Raw genomic sequence first — 13,169 nt, 5'->3', positions numbered from 1 at the left:
TTGCATTGAGACCTTCAATCAGTTTAAAAATAAACCTCAGTCATGGAAGAGAAATAAGTTAGAATGTCTGCAGAGAAGCAGACTGAGCCAGGGTCCCAAGATGCTGGGGCATCAGGGTTAAGTGGAGGCTGTTTAGGCTTACAAGGATTGGCCAACCTTAAGCAAGGCAATATCTGTGTAGACTTTTGTTAATCTATTTCCCTCTGCTTGTGCTTTCGATAAGTAGATAAAGCACACTATTCTAAATAGTTTGGTTTCTGTCACAGCTGTCTCCCAGCTTAGATTTGAGCTCTGGGGAAGGATTCCATAGCAGGGACCAAATTAACTTGGCCCTACTGGATGTAATTGCAGTTGGTCAAAAGTTGTTGTATTAACTTGAAGATCCCATCTAACAGTGAGCTGAACCATGCGGCTGCACCCTAAGAAACATTCCATATACAGAACAGGATGTTGGGTCTGAAAGAACGATAGAAGTTGCAGCTCACTACCCTCTCATAACAGCCTGTAATTCTTGTACATTGAGCCATTTTGCAGAGCCATGTAATAAATGCATGACATAATATTTTGTACACCCAAGAAATAGTTTTGCAAACTCAGCTGATTATTCATCTAGGTTTTAGGTGAGCATCCAGACTTGTATTTATCTAATAAAGTTGTGAAGTTATGAAGGTCTCCATGTTGATGTTTTTGAAAGGAAATTATAGGACCAGGCAGTTCAGGTTAATAGCAGGAACTTTCTGGGATGACTTTTGTTTATTATGTTACATAATTTCTGTAGGACATTGAGGGAGCTGTTTTTATTTGTTTGACTCTTGTCCAGGTAACACTGGCCCAGAGTCAAACATAACATCCGATCCAACCAAAAGAATTCTAAAGAAAATAGGAAGAGGAATGCTAGTTACATAAATAATTAGAAAAGTCAAGGGGTTTTATTTCTCTTCCCTGTCCTTAAAAAATAACTGTAAGATGTGTTGTAAATTTTGAACTGTGTATTCTTCCATAATATACAAAATTGTGCCATGCTGGTTAAATGACCTGTGTGTCTAATCATGCACTGGACGTGGCATACCATTCGATTTACCTACCCAGTTGTCAATATTTGTTTTTTAAAATTCAACCGATCTACCAAACAGAAACAAACAACCAATCACTCGTTTGCAAAACATCTGAAAGCCACTATTGATCTGCTTAAGTTGGTAAAGTTTATAGGTGTGACAAGCTGAAAATCAGTAATCAGCCAAATAACTTATTTGCCACAATTTATTCTCTCAGCTCTGCCTTTACCTTGCACTATGAGCTCCTCTACGTATGCAGGTAAAGGCACAATGGGATCTAATGCATGATCTATAAAATCGTGTCTCCAGCTGAGGGGCTTCTTGCTGCAGGTGCCCCATGTACCCCCACAGTAAGGAGATGCAGGTACTGTGATCTGTTAGATCTGAGGTGAAAACTCCCTGGAACTGAGAGAGTGCAGCTACTGCAGTCTCCAAGCCATGAGGTGCTGCTGCGACCCAGATTTGGCAGCTGCTGGGGCTGTGTGTACCCTCAGTTTCAGGACTCCCAGCCCTGGCTGGGCATGGTACAGCTCTGTGGCTGGGAGCCTGGTTAGCTCCCAGGCACAAAGCAGACCCTGTTACATGTGCAAATTAAAGCTCAATAGCAACCAGCTATACATTTAGTACACATTTTTTAGGTCTAACTTTATAGCTGGTTGGACCTTTTAAGGTATGATAAGTGCTTTGCATGTGTAGCTTGTTTCAATTAATTGCACAATTAACCAGCTAATTTCCTATAACATGTAGAGAGGGACTATCTGGCACAAATTATTATTATTTATGTGTATATCAAAACTGTAGAAACCCTTGATTCTTCTCCCAAATTTATTTGTGACATCTTGTGTATTGTTGGCACTGGATTTATGACCCAGATACCTTGACCTGGGTGGACTCAGACCCTCAGACTGGCCACAACCTCTTCATTTGATTATAGGCATATTTTACTGATACACAGTGATAGCAGATAAGAATAATGCAAGCAATTCTATATCTATGAGTCCTAGACCTGTCACAGAGGGAAGGTATGTCTGGCCAGTATGCAAACTTTACCCTGAGGTTCTCTCTTGAATGTCAGATTTCAGTAACCTGGAGGTCAAGGGCCAAGGTGGGGTGTGTGAGAGGCTAATGGTGTGCCCTCTGCCCATGGTGGCCTTGGGTTCCCCTCTTAGGAACCCTTTGCTGCTCTGAAATCCCTCCTTTTATAGTATTTCTCCCCTCTGATGACTCTTCATCTCTGGACAACATTGATTGGTTTCTCTGTGGTTGTCATATACTGTCTGTGTTTTGTCTTGTCAGCATATTCCTCTGTTCCAACAAACCCATCACATGCACACATTTTAATTTGCTTATTTACCAGGCCTCCTAATTTGTTCTGTTCACCAAAGCTGGAAATCCCAAGTGCCATGGGTGACTGGTGCCTCCTGAGTCAGGGCGGGTGGTACTTGCCCCCCAGTGGCCAGTCAGTGACTGGGGGCATGTCCCCCTGCAGCTGATCATGCTGACCAAGGAGAGCTATCCCCCTGTGGCTGATCACACCAATGCAGAAGTTCCATGGGGTGTACATGCACCCTCGTGCACCCCCTGCGTGTTGTCACTGCCAAGGGCTCTGCAGCTGGGCACTGTGACCTGGGCACTGTGACATAGCAAAGTCCCTTATATTATGTTATGGAACAATGTGATATATGTCTTCAAGGTCCCAGCCTGTGTGCCTGCTGGCTTCAGACACTGTGGACCTTGAAGGAAACTTTGTCAGACAGGCTTTTAGAAACCAATTAAACCTTGCCATTCCCCTGGACTATTGTTTAATGCAATATTTACTTTATTTAAAAGTCAATTCCCAAAAAGCAAACCTCTAAATACCATTTTCTATGTATTTCCATCGTGTATTTCCAGGATATCACTTAGTTTATCGGGCTACTTAGAACTGCAACTATGTAGTATATTTTATTTTTGCTTTGACCCATTTTCATTTGTAACAATTAAACACATCATTATATTATGTCTCTGTCAGTGATGTCCAATGAAAATGAGTAGAACAGGTTATATTTTCATGTCCTCTGACCTCTAAAATCCACACCTGGAATGCTGGTTAGTTTTCTGAATGTAGAATGAAGTTCATTTGAGTTCTATTTTCAATCTCCTCTCGAATCATTACCTTTTTTTTTTCTTTTAAGTGACCATTTCATAGTTCAAAAAGTGGGTGAAATAGTTCAGGACAGAAAGGGCAGCATAGCAGATCCTACACAAATTATGAGCAATAATCTTAGGGATCTGTCACAGCATTTTGATGAGTCAAATGTCTTGAGTCCTTGCTGACAGAGTTGGTATTTCCATGGATATAGTCAAATGCAAAAGTCATAGGAGGGATAGCTAAAAATTCTGAGGGCTCAGTGAAGAGAATGTCCTTGAAATATTTTCGTTGGCCATTGTATTCTCTTAAAATTGCTCATAAACAACTGCGCTCTGTGGGACTCATGACTGAGGGCTCTGAGTAGAGCTGCTTCACCAGAGACCCACATTTCAGAGAACAGCTTGCTGCTGCTCTAGTATTTTTACAGGGTTATGTTAAAAGTATGTTTTGTGGTCAAGTGTATGTGCTTCACAAAATGAAGCATTGTCTGTGTGGGACTGCAAATATGCTTTCAGGGACATATAATACCGCTATGATTTACTGCTGAAATCTCAGTATATTTAATGACATTCTGAAAACTCACAGTAAGGGCACTTACACACATGCAGGGAGGCTGCTGCAATGTAGGGTAAATCCAGTGCATCAGAGAAGACTCGATTAATTGAGTCTGCAGGAGCATGAAAATTAATGCACTCCAGTGGCTTCCACTGTCACTTGTATAAGTGTCCCCACACTGAAAAATGGTGCTGGAGCACTTTGAACTACACCAGGTAGAGCCCTTTTCTCCCCAGCACCACCTGGGGTGACAAGGAACAATGGTACTAAGCTGATGGAAAATAGGTTTAGGTTAGAGATCAGGAGGCAATATTTTACAGTTAGGGTGGCCAAAATCTGGAACCAACTTCCCAGGGAAGTGGTCCTTGTCCCTACCTTGGGCAAATCAAGAGAAGGTTGGATGATCACCTGCCTGGGGTCTTGTGAACCCAGCATTCATTCCTGCCTGTGGCAGGGGGTCAGGCTAGATGATCTGTTCAGGTCCCTCCTGACCCTAGCTACTATGAAACTATGAAATTATCAAATGAGCTTTATCAAATTATCAAAGTGCCCTGCCACCATTTTTTCAGTGTGGGGACACTGATACATGTGATGCTTGTGTGCTTTTAATTAGTATGACTTGCTACTTAAATTGCCCTCCCCGCCCCCCCCAGCCTCCTGCAGCATATCTACAAATGCCCTAAGAGTCTTCATGTCACACAAATACAAGTGAACTGCTTTCAAATCACCTGAGGTTTAACCTTGTCAAAACTATTTCCAAAACATTAGGTGGTATACATTATCACTTCATTTAGATCAGATTTAATCACACCTTTTCATAGAATCTTAGAATCATAGAAAATTATTGTTGGAAGGGATATCAGGAGGCCATCTAATCCAACCTCCTGCTCAAAAGCAGCACTATCCCCAAAAGAGGTAGACTGTACTTTTGAAAGAGCCACATGGATACCATACCACATGAAAATTTGCTGCAGTACAAAAAGAAAATCCCCATAAAGCACACACCATTAGTTATGACTTACCACCCTTCCCCAGAACCTACATGGAAAATCTCAAACATTTGCAAACCATACTAGAAGACTCATTTCTTAAACAGTTCTTTCCAGAACCACTCATCCTAGCCTTTAAACAAGCACCAAACTTCACTAACCTCATCACTAGAAGCAAACTCCCTATGACACAAACCACGCCAAATGGATCCAGACCATGCCAGGACAAGAACAGCAAAACTTGCCACATATCTTCACCACTCTCACAATAACCACATTCCACAACAGAACCATCACCATTCCTGGATCTTACACCTGCACCTCCAGAAATGTTACATATCTCATTTAGTGCACCAAATGTCCTGATAGAAAATATGTAGGAGAAACCAAAAAAACAACTGAGCACCAGAATAAATGCACACAAAAATATCTAATTACCAGTGGTTGTACACTTTCACAAGACAATCACACTCTCTCTGATCTCTCAGTTCTAATCCTCACAGGGAACTTACAAAACACCTTTCATAGATGAGCCTATGAACTTCACTTTATAAATCTATCAGATACAAAAAATCATGGACTCAATATAGACATTGGATTTATGACACATTACAACCTGCTTGATATCTGATTCACCAGGTACCTGCCTGACCTTTACACATTTCACCCCACCTACCTCCTCTCCTCTTTTTCTCTATCCTTTGTCTTCCTAATTTCCAGCTATTTACATTCTCACTGACTTTCTGTCACACTTTAAATGGCTTTCATTCCTTGGAGATCTCAGAACAGCTGAGACTCCTTATTCCTGAGGAAGGGTGCTTGTTCTTGAAAGCTTGCAAAGAACTTTTTCCTAACTATTCAGTTGGTTTAATAAAAGATATCACATCTACCCAAAGAACCTTTCCTGTCAATGTTCTTAGACCAACACAGCTACAACCAAAAACCTTGGACCATCCCCAGCTATTTCATCCCAGACAAGGCTTTGTTTAGCTGGGTCTTAAGAACCTCCAAGGATGGAAATTTCACAACCTCTCCGGGTATCCTGTTCCAGTGCTTTACTACCTTCCTAGTGAGAAAGTTCTTCCTAATATTTAACCTGAACTTCCCTTTCTCCAACTTGAGACCATTGCTCCTTGTTCTGTCATCTACCACTAATGAGAACAGTCTAGCTCCATCCTCTTTTGACCGCCCCCCCGCTTCAGATAGTTGAAGTCTGCTATTAAATCCCCTCTTAGTCTTCTCTTCTATAGACTAAATAAGTCCAGATCCCTCAGTCTCTCCTCATAATTCATGTGCCCCAGCCCCCTCAGCATTTTTGTTGCCCTCTGCTGGGCTTTCTCCAATTTGTCCACATTCTTTTTGTAGTGGAGAGGCCCAAATTGGACACAGTAGTCCAGATGTGGCTTCACCAGTGCTGAATAGAGGGAAATAATCACTTCCCTTGACCTACTAGCAACACACCTACCAATGAAACCCAGTATACTTTTAGCCTTCTTGGCAACTAGGGCACACTGCTGGCTCATATTCAGCTTATTGTCCACTGCAACCCCCAGGTCCTTTTCTGCAGAGCTGCTGTTCAGCCAGTCAACCCACAACCTGTACCAATGCATGGGATTATTCCGCCTTTAGTGCAGGACTTTGCACTTGTCCTTGTTGAATCTTATGAGATTTCTTTTGGCCCAATCCTCCAGTTTGTCTAGGTCATTCTGAATCCTAGCTTCTCCCCACAGCTTGGTGTAATCTGCAGACTTGCTGAGGGTGCACTCTATGCCATCCTCCAAGTTGTTGATGAAGATATTGAACAAAACTGGCCCCAGGACTGACCCCTGGGGGACTCCACTTGATACTGGCTGCCAACTAGACATCAACCCATTGATTACTACACTGAGCCTAATGAGCCATCCAGTTTTCAATCCACCTTACAGTCCATTCATCCAGCCTGTCCTTCCATAGTTTGCATGTGAAAATGTTGTGGGAGACCATATCCAAAGCCTTGCTAAAATTAAGGTATACACATCCACTCTTCTCCCCGTATCCACAGTGCCAGTCATCTCATCATAGAAGGCAATCAGGGTGTTCAGGCATGACTTTCCCTTGCTGAATCCATGCTAACTGTACCTAATCACCTTTTTCTCCTCCAAGTGCTTAGCAATGGATTCCTTAAGGATCTGCACTACGGTTTTTTCAGGAACTCAGGTGAGGCTGACCAGTCTGTAGTTCCCTGGATCCTCCTTTTTCACTTTCTTAAATATGGGCCGTGTTTAGATGAAATGACAGGCGTGTGTGCACAACACTTTTATGTGGGCTAAATGCTTTTGCACCACTTTAATGATGTCAGTGTTTGCACGCATCAGCAGTGTATTGCACATTAATTCTATCCACTGTAGGAAATTCGATGGCCTAATGCGCAGCAAACTAAAACTTCTCTGAGGAGTTTTAGTTTGCTGCCCCTACAATCACAGAGCAAAGCACTGGGCTCCATGAATCTCAGGAGCTCTGCAGGAAGCCCTGCAGCAGCCCAGGAAGGCAGGCTCCACCCAAGAAAAGTGGCAAGCTTGATCTTTTTAATTTTTTTCCCCCCCTGGAGCCTGCCTGCCTCCCTGAGCTGCATGGGGGCCAAGTGCTTCCCTCCATGGCTGTGTTGCCCCCTGGCACCACCTGAGCTGGGTGCCTGCAGGTAGGTGCCACCTGGGCAGGGGGGCCGCTGCTGCCATGGAGGGAAGCACCAGCCTCCCCCCCCCCCGCAGCCCAGGGACCACTCCAACCACTAGCAGATCACCCTCCCCTCCCCACTGCTGGAGAGGCAGGTAAGTCAGGGTGTGCACGACACGGGGGTTTAAAGGGCCCTAAATTGAAGTGGTGTTTTTAAAAACCCACTGCTTCAATTTAGGGCCCCCATTTCATCTACACACACCAATGGACACTAAGTTTGCCTTTTTCCAATCATCTGGAACCTGATCATGATGAATTTTCAAAGATGATAGCCAGTGACGCTGCAGTCATGTTAGCCAATTCTCTTAGCACTCTTGTGTGCATCACACTCAGCTCCATGGACTTATACAATGCCCACCTTTTCTAAATAGTCCCTAACCTGTTCTTTTGCTACTGTTGGCTAATCACCTCCTCCCCAAACTGTGCTGCCAGGTTCACTAGTATGGGAGATGACTTTGTCATGAAGACTGAAGTGAAAAAGTCATGGAGTACTTCAGCCTTTTTTGTATCCTCTGCCACTAGGTTGCCTCCCACATTTAGTAAGGGACCCACACTTTCCCTGGTCTTTCTCTTCTTGCTAACATACTTGTAGAAACCTTTCTTGTTACCCTCCACATCCCTTGCTATCTGCAACTCCAATTCATAGATTCATAGATTCATAGATGTTAGGGTCGGAAGGGACCTCAATAGATCATCAAGTCCGACCCCCTGCATAAGCAGGAAAGAGTGCTGGGTCTAAATGACCCCAGCTAGATACTCGTCTAACCTCCTCTTGAAGACCCCCAGGGTAGGGGAGAGCACCACCTCCCTTGGGAGCCCATTCCAGACCTTGGCCACTCGAACTGTGAAGAAGTTCTTCCTAATGTCCAGTCTAAATCTGCTCTCTGCCAGCTTGTGGCCATTGTTTCATGTAACCCCCGGGGGCGCCTTGGTGAATAAATCCTCACCAATTCCCTTCTGTGCCCCCGTGATGAACTTATAGGCAGCCACCAGGTCGCCCCTCAACCTTCTCTTGCGGAGGCTGAAAAGGTCCAGTTTCTCTAGTCTCTCCTCGTAGGGCTTGGTCTGCAGGCCCTTGACCATACGAGTTGCCCTTCTCTGGACCCTCTCCAGGTTATCCGCATCCTTCTTGAAGTGTGGCGCCCAGAATTGCACGCAGTACTCCAACTGCGGTCTGACCAACGCCCTATAGAGGGGAAGTATCACCTCCCTGGACCTATTTGTCATGCATCTGCTGATGCACGATAAAGTGCCATTGGCTTTTCTGATGGCTTTGTCACACTGCCGGCTCATGTTCAACTTGGAGTCCACTAGGACTCCAAGATCCCTTTCCACCTCCGTGCCACCCAGCAGGTCATTCCCCAGGCTGTAGGTGTGCTGGACATTTTTCCTCCCTAGGTGCAGCACTTTGCATTTCTCCTTGTTGACTTTGCATTTCTCCTTGTTGAATTGTGTTTTGGCCTTCTTGATTTCATCCCTGTATGCCTGAGCAATACTCTTATATTCCTCCCTATTTATTTCTCCAAGTTTCCACTTCTTGTAAGCTTCCTTTTTGTGTTTTAGCTCACTGAAGAGTTCCCTGCTAAGCTAAGCTGCTCTTCTGCCATACTTCCTAGTCTTTCTGTGCATTGGGATGGTTCATTTCTGCACTCTCCATATGGTTTCTTTAGAATACAACCAGCTCTCCTGGACTCCTTTCCCCCTCAGACTGGCCTCTAAGGGGATCCTACCCATCAGTTCCTTGAGTGACTTGAAGTCTGCTTTTCTGAAGTTCTTACTCTGCTGCTCTCCTTCCTTCCTTTCCTCAGGATCCTGAATTCAAATATCTCATGGTTGCTTCTGCCCAAATTGCCATCCACTACTATATTCCCTACCAATTCTTCTTTATTTGTAAGCAGCAGGTCAAGAAGAGAATGGCCCCTATTTGGCCTGTCTACTACTTATAACAGCAAGTTGTCCCCAGCACTCTCCAAAAACTTCCTGGTTTGCCTGTGCACTGTTGTATTGCCCTCCCAGCAGATGTCAGGGTGATTGAAGTTCTCCATGGGAACTAGGGCCTATGATGAGGAAACTTCTGCTAGCTGTCTGAAGAAATACTTGTCTACCTCATCCTCCCGGTCTGGTGGTCTATAGTAGACAGCCACCACAGTATCACCCCTGTTGCTCTCTCCTCTGACTATAAACCAGAGGCTTTCAATAGGCCTATCTCCAGTTTCAAACTGGAGTTCTGAGCAATCATAGAGATCTTTTCCATAAAATACAACTCTCCTCCTCTTCTCCCTTCCTGTCCTTCCTGTACACAGTAGTTTCAAAAACTTTTTTCTCCCAACTGTAATATACTATTGTCCATTATTTGCACTTCTCAGAGCTTACCACTAACAGAAGACTCGTTAATTTCACTTTTGTTGCCATTTACTATATTCACATTCATGTATGAGAGAGAAAAAAAAAGTGAGAGTGCATGAAAATATTGCATGTCTCATTTTACTAATGCTGGTGTAAATCAGGGATTTGATTAGAGTTGGGGGCCAAAATGCTGATCTGATTTGAAATCAATAGGAATCTTGTAATTGATTTCATTGGGATCAGGATTCTACTCAGTGGTACTATTCTGACATAAAACTACAATGATATGATGTTTTAGGCTTGTGGTTACCTGCAGTCATAGGTTTGTTGGTTTTTCTGGTAATCTGCTCTTTAGCTGCTGTTGTACCTCAGCAGATTGAGGCCCTGGTCCTGAAAAAGGAGACTATGGGTAACTAATGCTATGAAGAAGCCTCATACTGAAAGAAAGAAACAGTGAAGACACCAAACTTGGCAGGTATGAATCAGAAGCCAGTCTAATTTACATTTTTGATAACACCATGCCAAGGAAGAGAGAAGTGAGATCTAACATGATAGTACTTGTGCTTTGAAGGGAGTTATGCTTGTGACTGACAGGCATAGTGCCAAAGATAGTATCATCGTAATACATTAATGTGGTGCACTCCATGGAAAATTTTCAGTTCTGGGAAGAAATTAATATCAGTGGAGCACTAGCAGTAGCAGTGAAGAAGCTATATTTGCTTGGGAAAAGATGGCACTGGCTGCTGTGTCCCATGCCCACACTTAGCTAAAAGTTACCTATGACTTTTCTACTAGGGTTCTTTCTTACCCATAAAAGCCAAGAAAAACAAGAAAACTAAGGGTGCTCTGAGGGTGCAGAAAGAAGGAATGATTAGAGAACAGGTGAAAAACTTGAACCTTTTTTGAAGGGAACAAAAAATACAAATGGAAATGTATGAAATCTAATAAAAATTCATACATAAAATATCTGTTGCTATAAAATTCCATAGTTCAGTTTAAAAAAAAAGAAAGACAAATGATCATTCTTTATTAGATTCTGTTAGATTTTGAAGCAAAAATGGTGAGTCCAGATTCTGTAAAAGATTTTGTGAAAATTCTCCTGGCCTTCTAAGTTTTCCAGGCAAGTTTCACAGTAATTTTGCAGGGAGTCTTAAAATATTAAAGCTACTGATAAAGCATGCAGAAAGAATGAGAACTGAAACACATCCTAAGAAATTACCATTTTGGAGTGTTGTGATCAAACTACTCTGAAGCAGTAGCATAATTAGAAGTGGATGAGAGGGGTGCCTGCCCTTCCAAATTAGGAGGGGCACTGGAATCAACTCCAGCTCCTGTGGAGTAAATGCCCCAACAGCATACCCATGCCAGGAACTCCAAAAGAGTCCTGGCATGGATAAGACTGCTTTTTTTTCTTCCCCATACTCAGAACTCATGCACCCTCCACCCCTGTTTTCAGAACGCACATACCCTCTGCTCCCCAATCTGTTCCCCTACAGGATTTGTCCTGGGCACCCATGCTGCTTGTTTTGCCACTGCTGTGAAGCGAAATTCACTTGGGTGTCTTTGGGGTATCACTGATGGACTGAGAGAGAGAGAACTCTCTAGAGATACATAAAAAGATTTTCATTGCCAGCCCAGCTGAGAGCGTATACATTTTCTTCCTGGACTGCAGAGTGCTCAACATATTAATATTTGACTCTCACTTTTCCCGCACTGTTGAAAAGAAAGTAGTAGTCTCAGCAGGTGTTTTTTTTTTTTTTAAGTTATTTTGCTTCAGTACATTCATCAGTTGCAAAAATATTCAGAATTCCACCTGCTTGAGATGCATTATTTTAACCAGGGGAAGAAAAGTCAGGAAAAAGCTGTCTTTGCCAGCAAAAATTACATCTTTTCTCTAAGGATCAATATACATAACAACATTGTTTTCCACATGCAAGTACTCCCAAAGCAAATATTGTTCACTCTGGCTTTTGTTCTGCCTGCCAAAGCCATGGAGCTTTACAAGACAGCATCCCATTCAGATGAGTATAAGCCTGAGATATTTAAATTCCAAGCTCCTTGAAGCAGGGATCTTTAGTGTTTTGGGGGTTCTTTTTTTGGGGGGGGGGGAGGTTGGGTTGGGGTTTTTTTTGCTCTATACTTCATCAAGCATAGCCATGTTTAAAAGATAATGAATAACTAGAGATTACACACTGTCACTTGTGTAGGATGAGATCACTGCACACAAACCAAAGGTTATTTGTATCCCTCCGTTAAGCTACTTGTGTGCCACCCTCCAATTCTTTTCTATTTCAGTGATTCCCTGCAAACTACAAGTCCCCTTTCCATTTGCTAGGAGCACTCTGTATTCCCCATTCTGACCCTTTCACTCATATTAGCCCCCAGCGTTCGCGTACTCGTAATAAGCTCTCGATGTTCTCTATTTCTGCCAAAGCAGTATGCCAGGAGCTGTGTTCCCTCCTCTCCATGTCTTCCCTCCCTAAATCCCCATGGCAGTACCTGTGTCCCCTGTTCTCTCCTATGCACATATCATTATCCTGTATTCTTCTCCCTTTGCCAGAACTTGTGTCTCCCCCCACCAAAGTGCACCATAGTAGCAGTTCTTTGTGTGCCTCCCCAGCATTCTGAATGACCTATCTGGGGACAAGTTATTCAATATTTATTATCAATATTTTAAACTCAATTGGGGTGCAGATATAGGCTTTGTATAATATGATTATGCTGGAAGGCTGTAATCAACTGGGTTAGTCAACAAGATCTTTGATCTAGAAATGACTAAGGTAATTGAGGTAGTTGAAGCTGCAAGGTATGCTAACCTGATGCTAGGGGTTCTGTGGGTCCTGTATTTTCTTTTCCAATTTTCTAGCTTGTATCACAATCAATGCAGAATGTTCCCAGAAATATTTCAAATGAATGGACATGGTGTCATATTACACAATGACAGCCACATCAGATAATGCCATTGAATGGACTGTTATTCCTACTTTCCTTCTGATAATTTCATAATTTATTATTAATTTAATGAGGTTCAAAGTAATATGCTTCTTTTATATTTCATTTATACTGTTATTGTACATAACTAACAAAACAATAATTTGTCTTTATTTTAACATCTTAAAAAGTCTCCTGATTCATTTTTAAGCCCTCTGAGTCAAATATAAATAGAACTTCCTCAGCTAAATATCCAGTAACTTCTTTAACTTGTCTTCATTGTATCAGTGCAACGGTGTCCCCCACATTCATTAAGATACAAAGGTCAGTTTGGTGATGTGTCTGAAATGTTTGTTACAAGCAAGCACCTTTCCTGACAGTCTTAGAGAGATTGTCCATGGTCTAACAGATTAAAATACTGAACTGCCATCTCTCCCTAATCGTGAAATG

Source organism: Alligator mississippiensis, chromosome 3, assembly GCF_030867095.1.
Source record: "Alligator mississippiensis isolate rAllMis1 chromosome 3, rAllMis1, whole genome shotgun sequence".
In the NCBI taxonomy this organism is placed as follows: domain Eukaryota; kingdom Metazoa; phylum Chordata; order Crocodylia; family Alligatoridae; genus Alligator; species Alligator mississippiensis.
Note: the sequence above shows the minus strand (reverse complement) of the source record.